The sequence below is a fragment of the Crocuta crocuta genome, unplaced genomic scaffold (genome assembly GCF_008692635.1).
Source record: "Crocuta crocuta isolate KB4526 unplaced genomic scaffold, BGI_CrCroc_1.0 scaffold564, whole genome shotgun sequence".
In the NCBI taxonomy this organism is placed as follows: domain Eukaryota; kingdom Metazoa; phylum Chordata; class Mammalia; order Carnivora; family Hyaenidae; genus Crocuta; species Crocuta crocuta.
The window spans coordinates 2798819-2817327 of NW_027533010.1; the positions used below are offsets into that span (position 1 = coordinate 2798819).

At 38.7% G+C, this 18509-nt stretch overlaps 1 pseudogene; it reads left to right on the forward strand.

Annotated features, from left to right (window-relative positions):
* Positions 1 to 6927: 6927 nt before the first annotated feature.
* LOC144216454 (large ribosomal subunit protein uL16-like) overlaps positions 6928 to 18509 on the forward strand; it is a 26472-nt pseudogene continuing 14890 nt past the window's right edge.

An 18509-nucleotide genomic window follows, 5' to 3' on the forward strand; every position in this document is an offset into this window, starting at 1 on the left:
ACGCCTTTTATTTCCTTGTTGTCTCATTGCTGATGCTAGGACTTCTAGCACTATGTTAAACAACAGTGGTGAGAGTGGACATCCCTGTCATGTTCCTGATCTCAGGGGGAAAGCTCTCAGGTTTTCCCCGTTGAGGATGATGTTAGCTGAAGGCTTCTCATAGATGGCTTTGATGATGTTTAAGTAGGTTCCTTCTATCCCAACTTTCTCTAGAGTCTTTATTAAGAAGGGATGCTGTATTTTGTCAAATGCCTTTTCTGCATCTATTGACAGGATCGTATGGTTCTTATCTTTTTTGTTGTTGATATGATGTATCACACTGATTGATTTGCAAATACTGAACTAGCCCTGTAACCCAGGAATGAATCCCACTTGATCTTGGTGGATGATTCTTTTGATGTGCTGCNATTGGGAGATTTTTTGATAACTGATTTGATTTCTTCACTAGTTACGGGTCTGTTGAGATTTTCTATCTCTTTCTATGTGAATTTTGGTAGTGAGTGTGTGTTTAGGAATTTGTCCATTTNTTGCTCTTGTTGCCCTCTTTCTAGTTCCTTTAGGTGCGCTGTTAGATTTTGTACTTGGGGTTTTTCTAATTTCTTGAAATAGGCCTGGAGTGCAATGTACTTTCCTCTTAGGNTCATTGCTATAAGTGGAGTATCTTAATTTAAATTCTTGACAAAGTTTTTTAGCTATGAATCAGCCAGTCTAATCTCTTTCCCTTGTCCAGTGGCACCTATGATCTAATTAATCATGCCTAGGAGCTTATGTCTTGTGGTATGGATATGGAAGTAGTGGTCCAAATCTAAGAAGGCCGTTTTAGAGAGAAGACCATGGCTGGAAAAGTACCCCAAAAGGTATCCACTATGCAAATGTAGGAATAGTTATTCTATATTTACAGGAAGTCATTAGCATAGTATCAGAGCTCTCCTCTTAGGACAGAGGGGAAAATGGTTAACTTTAGGCACTGTGACCAAAAGTCAGGAATAAAAGAAAGTACTAAATGTATGTGTGGAAGTGGTGGCAATATCATCTAATTCTCAACCTTGATTATTGTTAAGGGTATGTAGGCAGTACATAGTGCCCCCTAGGCAGCAATATGTGTGGTACTCCCCTGGAATTTTGCAAAGCAGCATTCTTGCTTTCAACTTTGCCTAAGGTGGTGCGCCTGGGTGGCTCAGTAGGTTGAGCACCCAACTTCAGCTCAGGTCATGATCTCGCAGTTCATGGGTTCAGGCCCCGCATCAGGCTCTGTGCTGACAGCTAGCTCAGAGGCTGAAGCCTGCTTCAGATTCTGTGTCTCCTTCTCTCTCTGTCCCTCCCCTGTTCGTGCTCTGTCTCTATCAATAATAAATGTAAAAAAATAAAAATAAAAAAAAAAGCTTTACCTAAGGAATTATTCTACCACAAAATCACTTGTGTGGCATTTTATAAAGTTTGTGCTTCAAGGCTAAAGCCATCCTGGAACAAAGTTTTATCTCTCTCCATGTTCACACCCCACGGACAGTGGTGGAGCCAAGCAGAGCCTAAAATAGCTTTGTAGGAGGGAATGTCCACAAAAAAACCCACCAGAATGTAACAGAATATACACAAGAGGTTTCAAGGACCAGCTGTTTGGGAATATTCCTATTGAATATTCCTATTGAAATATCAATTGAGAGCTTTCCTATGATGGAGTGAAACGCTGTTATACTCCAAGATATTTATTATGTACGACCTGTAGAAAAGATGGAAAATTCACAAAGAAGTGATTTTAGTCGAATGACACGGGAAGGTCTCTTTAGCTTTTCAGACTCAGCATGATAATGGATTTTTAAAAATACTGGAGAGCAATGGTTTTTAGTGTGTGACCCCCAGACCAAGAGCAACAGCAGTACTTGGCAATTTAGACGTGCAAATTCCTGGGCTGGCAAGAGTTTGATAACCACTGCATCAGAATCCCTGATGGGTTTGTCAAAACTCAGCTTGTCACATGCCCTGCCCTGCTCACCAAGAATTGCTGATTTAGCAGGTCCGGACTGGGGCTCGGGACTACACTACTATTGAGGAGAAAATTTTCTTAAAAAATAGTTTCCATCCTGAGATTGGTAAATGTACTAGGAAAAGTTTTTTGGACTAGTGCAATAGCATGTGTTTCATATAATCCTTAAGAGGACACTTCCCAGACAGCTGGGTTGTCTACATCAAAATACAAAGATTTTAAATTTGGCAAGATTTCTCCTTTCTAACATAATTTGCTTTGGGATAGTGAAGTCTTAAGAAATAGTTTTAAGATCTTAACCCAGAAATAACTTCAAGAGTTCAGAGAGTGTATTTTGAATTTAGAAGAAAAAACAAATAAGACCCTGTGGATTACATATGTAAATAGTATTATAATTAACTGACCTTAAAAAGTGATGTCTAATGAGCATAAAATAAACAAGTTCATACTTCAGTGTCATTTGAGAATCTCCATCAGAATCCTAGAAAAAGACCTGGTTTTTCTTAAAAAATTGTGTGGCCATTCTTTAATGTTTTAAAGCTGTTCATAAGCCCAGAAATTGCTATCCGTGTGCATTAGAGGGCTGTGTAGTTACTAACACAGATTCACCAAGCCAGTGAAATGACTTTGGAAAAACATCAGTGAGTCTGTTAGGACATTGGGTATTACCACAGCACCCATTGCTAAATGACTCTAATATCATGGTAGATACAAGATTTATGTTTTGTAGTCATTGAGAACAGCCATGACACACATTTTCCTCCCTTTCATAATTTAATTACTGTCACCACATATTATTATCAGCCATTACCACAGATTCCAGAATATGGAAAGTAGCTGGAGCTGGAGCAAAGGAGCCAAGTAAAACACCTGCAAGGGATTTCAAAAGTGATTACAGTTTAGTTGCTATATTTTGAGTGAAAAATACAGATGATGAAGCAAAGAAGCATCTGTTCTTTTTTCTTCTGGCTCTGCACTATGCTGTCTCGTGCATTTGCCTTGTAACTTCAATCAGCCCCCCTCCTGCAGAGCGTGCTGTACTTCATACATATGGTCACTCAACAAATGCTTAGGACTTATAAATATTTACTAAAGAAAGTATGATCAGTGTCTGTTAGTAACAGTTTTTGGAGCAGATGCTGTTTTTGGAACGTGGCAGTCATCACATGGATGACAAGAGTGTAACATTTCTGTGCTAACACCTGACAATTGTATGATGCTTCTCCAGTTCTTAAGGAGTTTTGTGTATATTTTATGTCACCCTAGCCCCAGTCCTGAGATTAGAACAGAAAGCAATGATCTCCACAGTAAAACAATAGAAACGTGTATTGAGTGTCTTGACCAAAGTCTCAGAGCCAATAAGCTGGTAGGGGGTGGGGGTGGGGGATATTTATATGCAGGCTTTTTATTCTCCAGGTCAACATTTAAGATTTAAAACAAATAATAAAAGCAATGCTCTTAGGGTTTGGTATTATCACTTTTTTTTTTTCTAGAATCCTGAGTTAATCTTTTCCCTTTTCCACTGGCAAATGAGAACAGAATTTTTTTTCAAATAACTTTCCAATTACAACTAGCTGCCCCATTAAGGATTAAGGTGACAGAAGCCTATTCCAAAGTCCAGGTCCATTACAGCTGTTAGGGCCACTGGGTGCTTAGTGAACCCAGTAGATACGGTGCTTAGTGAACTATAGCTATTCTGTGGGGCCTTTCTTCCACTGGCTTTTCCGTTCTCTAGTCCCTGCATCTCCAGCCCTGGCCTGGACAGCCTACCAGGGATGTGCTCCATCTAGAAAACAATATGCTCTTTTGGTAAAACTAACTTTAAATGCTGCTGCCTTCTTCCTTGGATTTTGAAAATTACTTCCTATACAGAAAATACCTTGTGAGAATAAGAACACAGCATATATCCCACAGTATGGTTGTTGGTTTTGCTGGAAAGAACCTGAGAAGCTTTCATAAGATTCCTGAAATTCCATTGTTAGTTTCACATAAGCTAAAGTAAAACTGGGCAAACAAAGAAAGTGTATTCAATTTTAGCTTGGACTATAAAGTAAAACAGAAATAAACGGACATGATTCAAGGTTTCCCTTAAGGTGCCTGCAAGTCTTGCACAAAGTATACTGGTATAAATAAAGTCATACTTGTGCCTGGTGATGTAGATAGGTTATATTTCTAAACATTTTGTGTATATAGCTCATAGGAGATATTGCATATTTATTTTTAAGAAGCTTTATTTTTAACACCAGATTTACTGACCATTAAACATGCTAGACAGTAAAGTTTTATTTTAAGCAAGAGAAGAGGGGAAAAAAGCCAAAAAACTGCCCCAAACTGTTTATTCCACTAAAGAAGTGCAGATTGCTCTTCACAGGTCCTGACAAGCTCCATCCAAGGCACTCTTTTAAAGGTAGACAGTGATGTGGCGTTCTCGACCTTGGCAGGGAATAGAAATTCTTAGTATAAGAGTAAATGGATTATTACAGGTTAGTAAACAGTTTATAGAATTGCTAAGAAGGTTAAAACTTGAGCCCTGAAGAACTGCTTTTATAGCCAAAGGCCAACAAGAAAATACAGAATCATAAAGCTGCTGGTGCCAAAAATCAAGGTGTCCTGTCAAACCAGGTGACCAGTGTGGTCAGGCAGTGTTGGTAGCAGAAATAGGTCTTCAGGACACCACTTGCTGCAGGACCAAGGGAAGGAGCAGAATTCCAAACTCCACCTCCCTGCTGCCTTCTACATGTCATGAAAGTCCATCTGACAGGCTTTGTCATGTCCAGAGTGCTAGCTGCAAGGGAGTCTGGAAATGTTTTTTAAGTTTTCTAGCATGAAAAGAACATGATACTATCACATTTTACCTATCTGCCCCCTGGTATGGGCACTGAGATTACTTGCTTTCTTCAGCTACAAAACTTCAGTGAAATTTCTGGACTATATGATATTTTGTCTGAGATATATACCTAGAGGTGGGATCACATGGTTGTAGTATATAGGTACACTGTTTGTTGTTGTTGTCATTGTTTATTTATTTTTGAGAGTCAGAGAGAGACAGCATGAGCAGGGGAGGGTCAGAGAGAGAGGGAGACACAGAATAGGAAACAGGCTCCAGGCTCTGAGCTAGCTGTCAGCACAGAGCCCGATGTGGGGCTCGAATCCACAAACTGTGAGATCATGACCTGAGCCCAAGTTGGAGCTTAACTGACTAAGCCACCCAGGTGCCCTGAGGCACACTTTTTAAATGTTTCCTTTTTTTCTTTTCTTTTTGAAGGGCAGAGTGCCAGTGGGGAAGGGGCAGAGAGAGAGGGAGACACAGAATCGGAAGCAGGCTCCAGGCTCTGAGCTGTCAGCACAGATCCCAATGTGGGGCTTGAACCACGAACCATGAGATCATGACCTGAGCCATTGTTGGACACTCAACTGACTGAGCCACCCAGGTGCCCTGGCACTTTTTTCTTTTAACTGAGTATTGCCATATATTACTGTGAGAATAGCCTACTAGTCTTGGAAAAGTTTAATAAATAACTTTACATTATACGTACTATTATAAAAAATGAAGTTTCTACTTTCAAGCCAATTTATATATAAAGGAAAATAGTAGATTTTTATTTTTTAACTATTTTAGCTGACACAGTATAAAAAGATAAATCAGTAGGAATACTTTGTTGAAATTTTAGTTGCTTACATAAAAACGGGCAGTAGTGTGGGGCAGTAGAGAACACCCTAGGCCCTGTGTTGGATGAAACTTAGATCCTGCATGTAGGACATGGGGCAAGCTCCTTAACTCTCTTTGAGCCTAATTTCTTTGAGTATTTCCCAAATGGTGACCATGATAATAAGGACATTGTTGAGGAATTGGAGTTAATGGATAAGATGCAGGCAGGACGTGGGGCGCCTTGTGGCTCAGTCAGTTGAGAGTCTGACTTCAGTTCAGGTCATTATCTCGTGGTTCGTGGGTTCGAGCCCAACATTGGGCTCTGTGCTGACAACTCGGAGCCTGGAGCCTACTTTGGATTCTGTGTCTGCCTCTCTTTCTACCCCTCTCCTGCTTGCATTCTATCTCTCTCTTAAAAATATTAAAAGAATTAAAGCAATCGGGACAATGCCTGGCACATAGTCCTTGTTCAGGAAATGTTAATTATTCCAATGAGCATCCATGGTCTTATCCCTACAGCAGCTCATCTACATGTCCCATATGAATGAATTTTGTGGCAAACAGAGGCCTAGATGGTTGATGACCAGTAACTAAGTTCCTTTAGGCCAGGCACTTGTCAGTGCTGGAAGAGTACAAAGTGAAAGATAAGGCAAAATTTCCCTTGTTGCTTCTTTGAGGACCTCAGAACATGAAGGAGATAGAACACACATGAACCTTTTGTTTTTTTGACTTTGGGGTTGGTGGCGGAGAAACACCTAAAGAGGAGAGCAGGTGCAGGTGTAACACTTGATAGTGCAGCCTTAGAATCTCGCAGTGGAGACTTGAGGCCTGAACCAGCCTTTCCCTGGCACTCTTTCATGCATAGGTGTGTTGTGTCCTCTTCTCTGCTTTCCTGACAGCTCCTCTCGGGGCTTAGTGGCCTTATTTTCATCCTCCCTTACCAAACTGCATATCCTTTTAATGTAGCTTACCATAACGTGCTATAATCTATGTTTCTATTTTAGGGATGACTGAATAGATTTGCTCAGTTATTTGACTATGCCTGTGCTGGAATTTCAGGTGGCATTTTTTTTGTTTTGTCACATGATTTCTGTATCAGTTCAGGTACTATCAGCAGTAGAGACCCTACCAGCTATTTGAACAGAGTGAATTTAACGTAGAGAATTGTTAACGAGATAGGAAGTTATAAACGCTGTGACTGATGACTGATGAGGCAAGAAGAGAATACCTGTGTATCTCAGAGATGGGAGCTGTGGGAAGCCTTTCCCACCCTTAGCTAATGCTGGGGGCTAGAGTCATGAGGTTGAAATTCCTAAAAGCCAGAACCTTGGAGATGGGGCTTGTGGAGGTGCAACTCAAGTGGCTGGAAGGGGGCTGTTCAGCAGTTGGTGTTGGTGTTTGTGAGAAAGGTGTGATGAGGTTGGCCCTGCAGGTGTTAGAAAAACTGCCAACCGCTTTCGGCTGCTGGTACAGCCCCGGAAGGAAGTGCCTGGCTAGGTGAGAACGTTGCTGGGGTGCACTGGAACTACACAAAAGCCGTAAGGATCAGGAAGGCACAATCTTACCTCCTTCTCCAGCCTAGCTTGCGCCATCTAGCGCCCCGTCTTGACAAAGCCTAGCAGGGAGTTTGGGGGTGGGGGTGGGGGGGTAGCAGAAATTGGATTTACAGTCACCACTCCATTTGCCTGAATCAGTATAAAAAAGGGTGGGTTTGGAGCTGAAAGACAAGAGCATGATGTTCTGAACATTGCTCAACCTTATAAGAAAGATGGAAATCTTGCCACGGGCTACAGTGTGGCTGAACCTTGGGGATACCTTGCTAAGTGAAATGAGCCAGTCACAGAAGGACAAATACTGTTATGATTCCACTTTTATGAAGTATCTAAAGAAGTCAAACACAGAAACAAAGAATGATAATTGCCGGGAATCGGGGGAAGGGGGACATTGGGAGTTGTTGACTACATGGAGTTTGTTTTACAGAGATTAAAAAGTTCTCGAGATTTGTTGCAGAGTAATGTGAATATACTTAACACCACTGAACTGTACACTTAAAATGGGTAAGATGCTAAATCCTATGTGGGTTTTAGCACAATGAAAAATTTTTAAAAATTAATAAAAAAATTAGTATCCATTAAATACTGGCTATTTCTAAGACATGTTAGGTCTCTTCACCAATTTCTCAGCCTGATTTTAATGTTTTTCCACATTACTTTGTGAAAAGTCCTCGATTCTTAACCCATAGTGCTATGGGATAATCTTTGATCTCTTCTTTATTGTTACTTGAATAATATTCAGGATACAAATGATAAAAGCAAGCAACTGTTGATGAAATATAGTTGCAAAATAAGATCACCACCTTGCAAAAATAGCTCTGTTCTACAGCTGCTTTTAAGATCCTGTATCCATAGAATGGTCCAACGTAAAACAAATTGTTTAGGAAACCAGCAAAAACATTTTAGTTAGGTTTACAGGACACAATGAAATTTCTTTGTTGAAATCTTGTGTAGTGGAGCCAGGTTTATGCTGTTCCATGCTCCATTCTCTGTTAAATTGCCTGCTGGAGCCAATCTTTGCCACACTGCCTCATAAACCTTTACAGTAAGTATTCCATTATTGGACACTAGGGTGGAGAGTGATGGAAGGGAATGTAATTGTTTAAGCTTTAAATTTACCCTTCGAATTTGTCTTCAACATACAGCACAAGAGCAGCCTGTAAGTCATGGAGATGTTCACCTCTCTTGAGGCTGGATTGCATTTAAACCATTCCAGACGGATGAGGGAAGTGCCCTTAGGAGAAGGAAGAAACAATCCCACAACCCCTCTTAGTAACTCATCCCCTGTTTGACAATTCTTGGCGCTGGAGTCTTTGTAGTTAGTCCGTCTTATTTGCTGCCATCCCTGCCCCCACCCCCAACTTCTGGTTACATTATTAATGGAAATTGGAACCAGCTGGACTTCTCCTTCTGTGTCAGGGGCTTTTATAGATGTGAAAATGATTAACCAGTTTCTCTTAAGCTACTCTGCTGAATAATATTGTCTTCTAACTTTGCCCCATAAATTTTAGTTTTGAGGCCTTTCATGATCTTTCTGATGCTTCTTGAAATCTTTTGTAATTTGCCATACTGCTCTAAACTTGTGGAATTCCAGTTTTCATGGAACTCTAATACAGTTTTAAGCATTTTTGAGATTAATGGAAGGATTACTCATTCCTATTACTTTAAAAATGAATATCCTTATTAAATCACTTTCTAAATCTTTGCGGTTTTCCTAACAAAAAGGAAAAACTACTCTCACCACTTTCTGCCAAGCTGTTAATCCCTCATCAGGTCAGGTAGAAAGTCAGCTTATTTTTGAGAGATTTTTAATCTATTTGGAAAATAAGAAAGATCATGAAAATATAGAAATGTATATTGGTGGAAATGAGGATCAACTGGGTTGAACCTAAGTGTGAGACACTTTCCCCATATTATAAAGATTTTTTTGCTATTTTCTCATTTTCTTGAAATAAATGCAAAGAAAAAAGTTAAAAACACCTAAAATCACACCATTTTGGGACACAAGGATTGGACATATTAGTGACCATCTTTTTGTATTCCTCTTTATATTTATTTTCACATATTTATAAATGTGATCATGTTATTTTTCTTTGTTGCATTTTTAAAACATTTTTTTCTGTATGCATTCTTAACATTTATATGTTTTTCTTTCTCCCCCAAATAACTTTTATTCCTCCAGTCCTTTTTTACTGACTTGTAATCATGTTTAAGTATGTATTTAAAGGCTTATCATTGTTTGTCTTAGAGAAAATTATATAGCTGTTTATACACCTTGTTTTTTGCCACGAAATGAATCGTTACGGAAATTCCTGCCAGGCAACCCATATAGATTTAACTCCTTTATTTTCATGACTGCATAATGGTATGGCTGTAGTTAAGTTCAGCCCCTCCTCCATGTAGGTTTGTAAGATTCTTCTTAGTTGCTGTATCAGGTTAGATCTCCAGAATGTGGTTTCATAGCCAGTAATATATCAGAACAGGACAAGAGAAGGCATTGAATAAAAGTACATTATCCACCTTACACAGAAATCTAGAGAAAAAATTACAAAAAATAAAGCAGAAGAAAAAAAACTATTAAAATAAAAACAAAAATAATGAATTAGAACACACAGAAAAGGGAGGACTAATAAATAATTCCAAAAATTGGTTCCTTGGGGAAAAAATCAGGAAAACTGACAAGTCATTGGCCAAACTAACCCAGAAATTAAAGAAGAAACTTAAATACACAAAATTTGAATTCACAAGATAAAGGTTCAGAAAGAGAAAGCTTTTAAAGCTTATAAAAGACTACTTTGCACAACACTCTGCAAAAATTTAAAATGGATAAATTTCTGGTGTATTATGATTTTCCAATAGGTATGGAATACCTAACTAGACCAATTAACAGAGATGGAATAGAAAAATCAAAGAGCACTCCACTGTAAAGCCCGGATGGTTTAACATTAGAATTTACAAAAACTTTAAAGATTACTTTATCCTGGGGTACCTGAGTGGCTCAGTCGGTTAAGTATCCAACTTCAGCTAAGGTTATGATCTCACAGTTTGTGAGTTCAAGCCCCACGTCGGGCTCTGTGCTGACAGCTCAGAGCCTGGTGCCTGCTTCAGATTCTGTCTCCCTTTCTCTCTGCCTCTCCACCATTTGGGCTCTGTCTGTCTTTGTCTCTCAAAAATAAATAAATGTTAAAAATAATTAAAAGAAAAAAAGATTAGTTTATCCTCATAGTATTTAACTGTTCAGGAACATGGTTTAAAAATAAATCTTCGAAATTTGTTATGAAGTAAATTGATCTCAAAACCCAGCAAAGTTTTGTGTACTTGAAATTAATGTAGCATTGTGTGTCAACTAAAGAAATCGATTTGAACCCCAAAATGAAGCTACTGCTCAGTCTCATAATGACCATTAAATTAAAATGCTCTAAATAAAATATTAGGCATTTATCAGCCCATTAGTAAAGACCTTATTACCAAATGAAGTTGTTTTCCTGCAGTGTAAAAGCTCAACGTTGGAAGATCAGCTAATATCATTTTAGTAGAAATAAAGAGAAAAAGAGATGCCGAAAAATTATTTGACAAAATTCAAAGTTCAAAAAAGAACAATGATGGATAACTTCTGAACATGGTTAAATGTATATACCTCCACCTAAAGCCAGTTTAACTCCATGGGTAGCATTGTAGGAGTTCCTGCTAAAATGACAAGTGAGGTGAACATCTCCACACCATATTTGAGACGGTAAACCATGAATTTTTTTTTCTTTTTGGCTTTTAAAATGTTCTTCTTCTACTCTATTATTTCTTGTATGGCATTATTATTTGTTCTTGTGTATGTCTTAAATTCTGACATGTTTTATTATCATTATTTCTAAGTTTTCTTCTGTCAGCTATCTTTTGTCACTATCTCATTTCTGAGATTTAACAAGCTATGATTTATGCTGTTCTTCTATAGCTTCTATAATTGCCTTAAATTCTCTTGATGCGTTAAATGTTTATAAATACATTTGTATGTGTGCACATATTTGGGAATGTCTTTGCTGCAGTCCTGTTCTGTTCGGACCTCACTTTCTGCTTATAATAACTTTATAGGAAAATAAATTGCAATTTTTTTCTAGTGTTTAAATGACATGTGGTTTCCTGAGTTTCTCAGGAAGGAAGGAGGGACAAGGAGTCAGTATAGTTTGCCTAGAGAGTTCAGGGCTCTCTTTTGTTCTTACCATGAAGCATTTAAAATATTACAGCCTTGGGGCGCCTGGGTGGCTCAGTCGGTTGGGCGTCCGACTTCGGCTCAGGTCATGATCTCATGGTTCGTGGGTTCGAGCCCTGCGTCGGGCTCTGTGCTGACAGCCAGCTCAGAGCCTGGAGCCTGCTTCAGATTCTGTGTCTCCTTCTCTCTCTGCCCCTCCCCTTCTCATCTCTCTCTCTCTCTCTCTCTCAGAAATAAATAAAACATTAAAAAAAAATAAAATATTACAGCCTTGTACTGAGACCTGTTCTCTGTCCTCTTTCTTCCTTCTCACACCTCTGCTCTTGCTGCATCTACTGTTGGCACATCCACTGCTTTTGTAACCCACTCATCGTTCTGGCAGGGCCATGGGTCAAACCAACCAAGGCTCTTGGTGGGGCTGTAAGTTCCTCCATGATTTAGCTGTGACTCTCATTTAAACCTTGCTTGCTCAGTCCCCTAGCTCTCTGCTGGAGGGTCACTTTGCCCCCACTCAGCGACCTCTTCCTCTCCAGAAATTGGACACCAGCACTTAGCTTTCTTCTCAGTGCCTCCTGACCCCATGCTCTTCTGGGGGCTGATGGAGGCAGGTGGGGTTGGGAGTGGCATGGGTAGCTTTCTTAGTTCCTGTATTTACAGCTGCCTCCATTGCCTGGGGGAATCTGGGTGCTTCTCTTGGTGTACTGTCCTCTCTCCAATGTCTGTGTTTTACCTCTAGTTGAAATAGAGTCCTTTTATACAACTGCCTGTGTCTGATTCTCTTCTGACCATTTTTTTTTCCTGTGTATGTAAATACCGTATTTTGAAATTTTTTTCTATTCTCCAGGTTCCCAAACTTTGTGTTCAACAGCTTTTTGATCTTTAAAAAGCCTCTTTCTTACAAAAGAAGGTCTGGTTTTTGTACTTTAACTTTGCTATGATTGCTCCCGCGAGGCATTTAATAATAACATTTAGAAATTTGTTTACCTGATTTTTTTCATGCTGTATCTCTCTTCCCTCAAAAGCAGCACATGTGAAAAACTGTCATTGTGTTTGCCTAAATGCTTGCAGAAAGGATAATGAATATTAAAAAGTGTGTCATGGAGGTTGTAAAAGAAAATTGTCCCAAATCTGATCTGATCTGGGACAGATCTTTTGTGTGATGTAGTTCACAGAGAGAAAATAACATTTCTGATGAAATGTTTAAGCCATTTCCCAAGGAACTTTAATGGAATTAAAATTTATTCTGAGAACCAGTCACCTACATACTCAGCTGATACCTGTGAAGAATTTAATAAATTTTACCAACCATTTTTTTCTTTTTGACTTGAGGCAATGAATGATGATATGCCCCTATATTTTTCAGAGAGAGGCACATTTGGCCCCTAGAGAACATTCAGCAATGTCTGTGAACATTTTTGATTGTCACTGCGAGGTGAGAGGAGTGAGCAGTTGCTACTGGCATCTAGTGTGTACAACCCAGTGGTGTTGTACAGGACAGCCCCCCACATGAAGAATTGTCAGGTCTGAAATATCAGTAGTGTGACGCTTGAGAAACACTGATCTGGGCACTCTTTTTTCCAATAAATTTCTTAATGAATTTCTTCTTTTTTTTTTTAAATGTTTGTGTATTTTTGAGACAAAGTGAGTGGGGGTGGGGCAGAGAGAGAGAGGGAGACACAGAATCCCAAGTAGGCTCTGAGCTACGAGCACAGAGCCCCACTTGAGGCTCAAACTCAACAAATTGTGAGATCATGCTCTGAGCCGAAATCAAGAGCTGCGCATTTAACTGACTGAGCCATCCAGGCACCCCAACTCTTAATGAATTTCTTAATGGATCTTTGAATTAGTATGTTATATGCCTTTCCTCTTGAAACAAGATTTAGTAAAGTTTTTATATCTTCTCATGACTAATTGCTTAAAGATTTTTGTGTGATTTTAAACAAGGGATTGGGGGACAAACTTCACTTAAATTTCTAAAAATGTTATCCTACTACACTAAGGCAGCTGAGACATGATCTAGAGTTCACGGGTCCATAATTCCCAGTCCAGGCAGGAAACCTTAGTCTTTTGCTTTAAGCAGGGACTTGTGGGGTCAGAGCTGATAATAAACTGGCACAGACCCAATTTGCTGTGCAGATGTTGACTGTTGAGACTAAGCCCAGCAGCACGTTGACTACTATCTCCTAATTCTTAAGTTCCTAATTCAGCTTGGCCCATAGCCCATTTACTTGCCTCCTGGTTGCCTTGGTGCTCGAATTTATTTTTTGTTCTCAAGCGTTTGTTTTCATAGCATCTCTCAGTTGCCTGTCTCTCCTGTCACCAGGGAGACACTGCTCTGTGGACACTGCCTTTCTTTCTGACCAAATCTTGTGCTTGTAGAAATGAGCCTTTTTTGCCTCTCCTATCCCCAGGAAGGTCAAAGAGGAAAGTCAGCTGGTGAGATAGGGAATGAGGAGTGGAAAAACCCAAGTGCATGCTCATCTTGCCTGTGAGCGATGTAGAGAACATGCAAGATGGCTTGTGAAAAAGCAGTCTTCTCTCTGAGTTTTGCCAAATACCTAGGAGAGGAGTGAGTGTACCAGATCTTTAGTTTTGCAAGGCAGATGGAGGTATTGGTAGTAGCACCTGGGTTCACAAGAGGAAAAAGGCAAGTAAAGAAAGAAAATTCTACAGAGTTGTTTGAAAGAGCCTGTGCAGGGTCCTTTTTGTCTGCAGTTTTATATGAAATGAAAATGTTTTTTAAAGACACAGTTCACGTAGCAGAGACCCTGCGTTTAAAGAAAACCAATACAGTTTTCTTTCTGGAAAAAAAGGGTGAAAATAAGAGCCAAATATTCATGTATCCGAGGGTACATAAAGCTGATATGGAAGCTAGAGAAAAACATTTTAATAAGAAATTATTTTCCTTTAAAACAGTGGCTTAAATGTACTTTTGCTCTGCTTGAGGAAAATTAAGGACATTAGGAAAAAATATGAGATTCTGAAAATGTACATTCCATTAGACATTTTCCACATTGCTCTTAAATGAAAAATTAGACACATTTCTAGGTACTCATGATTAGTACTTTGTGCTGTTGGCTCACATCTTGTAGTTTTATTTTTTAGTAATAACAGGCTGCTGATTTTCTTCCAAGCGCTCTCAAACCAGTAAGTGTTCAAATCCCAGCCAAAACTGCCTGTAATAATCTAAAAATTCTCCTTTGTCCCAGCCAGCAGGCTCCTCTTCAATTTGCCTCTGATGCCTATGCCTCTGCTCACTTCTCAACGCTCTTCCCTTCACATTGCACTTTTTTAAGAATAAAAATCTTAGTAATTCTTTCTGACACGCTGATTTGTGCTACATTGTGAAGTCTTAATTATCTGTTAAGATTTTTTAAAAAAAATCATTAGATCTGGTCCAAACTTTCAAGTCACCAGCGTAGGTGTTACCATGCATGATATAGCAGCGGTATGGATGTGAAGGAGTGAATCTTCCTATCACGTTTCTTAAGGTAGGAGATATTTTTGTAAGAGAGAAATTAGGATATCTGACTCCATTCATGCAAACAATGGCAGCCACGTGAGAAAATGAAAGAAGGGCCATTATCTCCCCTAAAATGTGGTAGAGTACCTGGCACTGGGGTTACAAGGGCGAACAAGAGAGGGTAGCATCTGCTCTCGGGAGACTTGCATCTAATGGGTAACACCAGGATATTTAACAGTGTGGAATGTGGTCTGAAAGAAGAAGCAAAGTGGATGATGGGACTTTACAAAAAGGACTTTAACTTACTTAGAGGGGAAGTGTGACTCTTTTTTGAGAGAAGAAACCTCTAAGCTGAACACGAAAGCAAGCACCCTTCTCAGTTTTTTCCATCCAGATGAGGTAATGTTGCTAAGGGCCATTGTGCAAACAGGATTTGGGCTAAGACCAGAAGATTTATCTGTGTTGTGTGTATGTGTATGTGACAAAATTTTAATATGGATGCATCTTATACGGGACTTAAAAATTAACAAAACTATAAGGCAAAACCTCTGTAGAGAAGTGGGTAAATGGTTTATCCTTCTTGAACTCCACACTCTTTTCATGTGGGACAAAAAATCTTTTGCTGCTGCCCAGGAGCAGGCCAAGTAGACCTGGTTTCCTTCAGTCTCCCTTTTGAGTGGGATTATTGCTAATCAAATTGACTTTTTTAAGGTGTCTAACGTTAACAAGTAGAAAATTCATATTCGTCTTTGCATTGAAGAGGGACAGAGAACCTGTGATATCATTCCCACTTGGGTATGTGTGCGTGTGTGCGTGTGTGTGTGCTTTAAATTTTAAATTTCAATATAGTTAATATACAGTGTTATATTAACTCTCCATGCCTCCCCTCTTTTAACCATCAGTTCTCTGTAGTTAAATGTCTGGTTTTTGTTTGTTTATCTCTTTGTTTGTTTCTTAAATTCCACATATGAGTGAAATCATACGGTAATTGCCTTTTTCTGACTTATTTCACTTAGTATCAGATCCACTAGAGGCATCCATGTTATTGCAAATGGCAAGATTTCATTCATTTGCCATAGTTAGATGGCTAATATTCCACTGTATACACCACATCTGTTTTGTCCATTCATCTATTAATGGACACGTGGGGTACTTCCATATCTTGGCTATTGTAAATAATGCTGTGATAAGTTTGCATATGTCTTTTCATATTAGTCTTTTCATTTTCTTTGGGTAAATACTCAGCAATGGAATTACTGGGTCATATGGTAATTATATTTTTAATTTTTTGAGGAATTTCCATACCATTTTCCACAGTGTCTGCACTTTGCATTCCTACCAACAGTGCATGATGGTTCCTTTTCTCCACATCCTTGCCAACATTTGTTGATTCCTGTGTTTTTGATTTTAGCTATTCTGACAAATGGGAGGTGGTATTTCATGGTAGTTTTGATTTACATTTCCCTGATGATGAGTGATGTTGAGCATCTTTTCACGTGTCTCTTGGCCATCTGCATGTCTTCTTTAAAGAAATGTCTGTTGATGTCTTTTGCCTACTTTTTTAAAATGTTTATTTTTGAGAAAGGGAGAGTGAGAGAGAGAGAAGCGGTAGAGAGAGAGGGAGACAAAGAATCTGAAGCAGGCAGGCTCTGAGACTTTAGCATAAAACCCAATGTGGGGTTCGAACTCATGACTCAGTGAAATCATGACCTGAGCTGAAGTTGGACACTTAATTGACTGAGCCACCCAGATGCTCCTTCTGCGCATTTTTAATTGGATTATTTGATGGTGTTATTGTCTTGAGTTGTATAAGTTCTTTATATATTTTGGATACTAACCCTTTATCAGATAGGTCACTCGTTAATATCTTCTCCCATTCAGTAGGTTGCCTTTCAGTTTTATTGATTATTTGTTTTGCTGTGCAGAGCCTTCTTATTTTGATATAACTGCACTAGTTTATTTTTGCCTTTGTTTCTCTTGCCTCAGGAGGCATATCTAGAAAAATGTTGTTATGGGCAATGTCAGAGAAATTACTGCCTGTACTCTCTTCTAAGATTTTTATGGTTTTAGATCTCACAGTTAGGTCTTTAATTCATTTTGAGGGTTTTTTTGGGAATATTTAAGTATTTTGTACATATTATGGTGTAAAAAAGTGGTACAGGTTTGTAGTTTTGCATATAGCTACCTAATTCTCCAGTACCATTTGTTAAAGAGACTGTCTTTTTCTCATTGTATATTGTGGCCTCCTTTGTTGAAGATGAATTGAACATATGATTATGGGTTTATTTCTGGGCTCTGCATTCTGTTCTATTGATTTGTGTGTTTTTGTGTCAATACCATACTATTTTGATAAATATAACTTTTTGGTATATCTTGAAATCTAGGACTGTGATATGTGCAGTTTTGTTCTTTTTCAGGATTGTTTTGGCTATTTGGGGTCTTTTGTAGTTCTATACAAATTTTAGGGTTTGGGTTTTAGTTCCGTAAAAATGCTGGTGGTATTTTGAAAGGGATTGCATTAAATTGGTAGATTGCTTTGAGAAATATGGACATTTTAACAATATTTGTTATTCCAGTCCATGAGCATGGAATGAATATTTTCTATTTGTGTCATCTTCAGTTCCTTCATCAATGTTTTATAGCTTTCAGAGTACTCGTTTTTCACCTCCTTGGTTAAGTTTATTCCTAGGTATTTAATTCATTTTGGTGCAGTTGTAAATAGGATTGTTTTCTTAATTTCTGTTTCTGCTACTTCATTCTTAGCAATAAGAAATGCAATGAATTTCTGTACGTTGACTTTGTATCCTGTGACCTTATGAAGTCTATCAATTCTACTAGTATTTTGATGGAATTTTTAGGGTATTCTGTATGTAGTATGTCATTCACAAACAGTGAAAATTTTACTTCTTCCTTAACAATTTGAATGTCTTTATTTATTTTTCTTGCCTGACTGCTCTAGCTAGGATGTCCAGTATTATGTTGATGCAAGTGCATCCTTGTCTTGTTCCTGGTCTTAGGGAACATTTCTGTTTTCCACCATTGGGTATGATGTTAGTTGTGGGCATTTCATATATGGCCTTAATTATGCTGAGGTATGTTGTCTCTAAATTTACTTTGTTTAAGGTTTTTTTTAATCATAAATAATGTTGTATTTTGTCAAATGCTTTTTCTGCATTTACTGAAATGATCATATAGTTTTTATCCTTTCTCTTATTGATGTGATGTATCATGTTGATTGATTTGCAAATACTGAACGACTCTTGCATCCAAGGAATAAATCCCACTGATGGTAGTGAATAATTATTTCTAAGTTATTGTTGGATTTGGTTTGCTAATTACTGCTGAGGATTTTTGTACCTATGTTCATGAGAGAGATTGGCCTGTTCCTTCCTTCCTTCCTTCCTTCCTTCCTTCCTTCCTTCCTTCCTTCCTTCCTTCCTTTCATAGTGTTTTTTACTTGGATTTTGGTATCAGGGTAATGCTGGCTTCATACAATGAATTTTTCCAAGTGCCTCTGCCCCACACATTTTTCAAACCGCTGTATCTCTGCTGGCTCTTTGTTTGTTTGTTTGTTTGTTTTTTAATAGTTTATTGTCAAATTAGTTTCCACATAACACTCAGTGCTCATCCCCACAAGTGTCCTCCTCCATGCCCATCCCCCC